The sequence below is a fragment of the Perna viridis genome, chromosome 10, assembly GCF_037379345.1.
Source record: "Perna viridis isolate PV_CMFRI_1.1 ecotype Kerala chromosome 10, ASM3737934v1, whole genome shotgun sequence".
NCBI classification, from domain to species: Eukaryota; Metazoa; Mollusca; class Bivalvia; order Mytilida; family Mytilidae; genus Perna; species Perna viridis.
The window spans coordinates 37,684,935-37,688,411 of record NC_142454.1 but is presented as its reverse complement, the minus strand read 5'-3'; positions in this window follow the sequence as shown (position 1 = coordinate 37,688,411).

Sequence of the window (3,477 nt, the reverse complement as noted above, 5' to 3'; positions counted from 1 at the left end):
TTTTGGTTTTTTTTTTTTGTTTTTTTTGTTTATTTGTTTTTGTTTTTGTTTTTTTTTTTTTTTTGTTTTGTTACAGAATCTGGTCTAGTTGCGCGTTTCAAGTTAAAACTAATGCAAAGTGTAAAAACCTCTGACGAATTGAATAGTTTCCTCGTGTTATAAATCTACACCTTTCCAACCAACGGTGTCCATCAAAGAATTATAAAACTCAAAACATATCACAACCAGGAAGGATTTTCCCGGTGACAAAAAAATGTTAATGAAAATGATAAAAATTATATTTATCTTTACATGAAAGTATTAACATAATTATATGAAAACTTACTCGTTTTTGTTGTTTGAAATATATCATGTAGTTTTCTCAGAGACGCAAACATGCAGCCAATTAGAGAAAAAAGCACATGACTTTTAATTTGTACACGGAGTAAAAGTACGAGATTAGTATTTCAGAATAAAACCATAAAAGGCAAGTTAAAAGCATTTATTGCACTCAAATATGAAGTATTTATTTTGATAAAATTTTGTGGTTTTTTTTTTTGATATACCGGTAGTCTAAGAACGCTTTATAATCAAATGTAAATTCACCGAAAACACAATTATATTAGTTTTTTTCTCTTCCATACATGGATTTTACCATATACCTGTAATTAAATTTAATTACAGGTCTATGATTCTACTGAAAAAGAATTTCCACTTTTTGGATTTATTATTTTCATTCGTTGTAATAATTACTGTTAAATCGTGGGTTAGTCCATCAACCATAATGAAGACCATTAAATACTTACCTTTTGAAGATTGTACTAGAGTCATGCCAAAGAATGAAACAACTACTAAAAGTTTCGTTGCATTCATATTGCTACTTCCGGCTTCCTTCTCCGCTACCAAATCTTTAGCGCTTTAGGCAGATCGAATTGAAAGTTCTAATGTCTTTGACTTGGTCCTGAAGTCGGTCTTAATTTCTGAGCGGTCTAAAAGACATTTACTTGCGTTTCAGTGAAACCGTTTCAATACACGGTACAACTGTCGAGAACAGTGAGATTATTGTCGGTAAAACATTACTTCAAACGTTCCCAATAGTAACTATGCGTATATCTCTAATTCCCTGACATTCGGGTCATGCACATATTTTTTTTCAATCCGAAATTTTAGATTACTTCACAAACTGCATACTACAGTGCAAACTACTCTAAAAACTCTGAATATTCCAACAAATAAAGATATGAACACACCGCAAAATGCAGGTCACACTGCCATACAAGAGATTTTTAAGGAGCCATCACTTCTATTTGAAAATGAAACAAACAAAACATGAACATGTATTAAAGAACTGATAGGGACAGTTCATAAGCTCCTGGTGTATATGATGTGTATTACCATCTCAATTATAAAGATACAAATGCCGAGGTTACCCGGGGAGTAGGTTGATACTGAAGATCCGGTAAGTGCGGTACATGTGGTATGGAATTTTTATTTTCCTCAGTATCAACATGACTTCTTGACCCCAAATGAAGTTATAATTGTTTGATTAAGGCAGAAATGTAAAGAATGTTTAATTAGATAATCTTGTAATATCTCTGGGATAATCGTCTTGTTTTATCTGGTTCTGTGACGAAATAAAAGAAAGTATATAGATTCAACCGGATACAGTTCTCCCGATACAGAAGAGATGCCCTAAAATTATCAAGTTCAAACATTAAAAAAATGTGGCCTTTTTTGTGTTCAATACCTGCCTTCGGTCAGTCATGTGGACTAATAGAGCATCAATATTGGTATAGTTTCTGAATGAAACGAACTCATAGTAGTGAAAATATCATGGAAACTATTAAGACTCTTTAAAACACTTGTTGTGGTGTGTTGGGCTGTAGCTTCTGCGTGTCTAGTCTATCTGTTTACGTGCATTTCAATCTTGTTAGTGCTATCAAAAGTAAACAGCTGACAAAAGCGCATACCGTATGTCCCGCTCCCGTTCTCCCTTTTAATTATCCGACTCGGTTTCGGACAAGTATCAAACAGGGTCTGTACGATTGCTAATTCTAACTCGTCCAGAATTATTTGAAATATAGACCATAGAACGCGAAGCTACAATTAATCAATCAATATTTATACTTCTGTAAAGTCCATCTGATTTTTATAGGATTGTAAGAAAATCTTTAAAAATCAGATTTTTATCTATTTTTTTTTTTAAATGACCAACACATTTTCAATATCATACGGACTCATAAAACATTTATCCAGAACTTTCATCTAGAAATAAAGAAGTTTTCCATTACCCCTAATGCATAATTATCAATTAAAACGTCCACAATATTTTGTAGGAGTGACTAAGTTTAACTAATAGCCATTTGAATATAAATAACCACGTGCTTTTTGTCTTTTTTTAAGCATGGCATGTGATGACCTATTTTATATCAAAAGCCACTAAATGGATTGAACACATGCCAAGCAAAAAGAAAGTGTCAAAAGCACATGGCTTCCATTTTTATACCCCATGCAACAAAGTTGCGAAGGGTATAATGTTTTTGACCCGTCTGTCAGTCCGTCAGTCCATCTTCAGTTTTCCAGACTTTTTTCCTAAACGCTTGCAAATATTGACATGATTTTTGGTATATAAGTTCACCATGATAAGTTACAGGTAAAGTTCACGTTTCATTCCGCTCTGATGACTTTAACGGGCCTTGAACGTAACAAAATTCACAGAAATAACAGTTTTCCGGATTTTTTTTTCTAAACGCTTGCAGATATTGACATGATTTTTGGTATACAAGTTCACCATGATAAGTTACAGGTCAAGTGTACGTTTTGTTCCGCTACGATGAAATTTACTTTGGATTAACTAGAACTAAAAACAAATCAGTGTAGAGTTAGAAACTACCATTCTGAGTAACAGAATTTAGTTAGAAGATAAAGGTCTAAAGCCTAAAAAAACACTCTTATTCCTTTTTTATAGGGGTCCTTCTACATGTATTTCTCTTAAGAACAAATTTACTTGAGTATCCAACATGGGGACGCGTGGAATAAGTGAGCGCGCTCACTGAGGTGCTTTAATTTGTTCACATTTCCCTGAGCACTCTTACAATTAGGCTAAGAAATGGGGGTAATGGGAAACTTTATTTTATGATTTTTTTTTCGGTAAAGGGTTTCAGAGCTCGTATGATGGTAGAATGTGTTTGCCAAAAACTCGGATGAAAATCTGATTTTAAAAGAATTTCTGTTCATTACCCTTTAGAAATAAAATGGTTTATTTTTATACCTGCAGTATGTGGCAGACTTATTTAGATAGTCGGATTTTTTAATGTGTTAGCTCACAAGTAAGCGTGTCATCATTCAGAGACACAAATAGTGATATAGATACTGGAGAATAAAGAAAGGAAATAAAAAGAAGTATTCTAGTAATAAAATGCATTCAGTTGGGAGTCATCTAGGTACATGGGTGTGTGTTGTGTCAAAAATAGGCGGAGAAATTGAAATAACTAACAA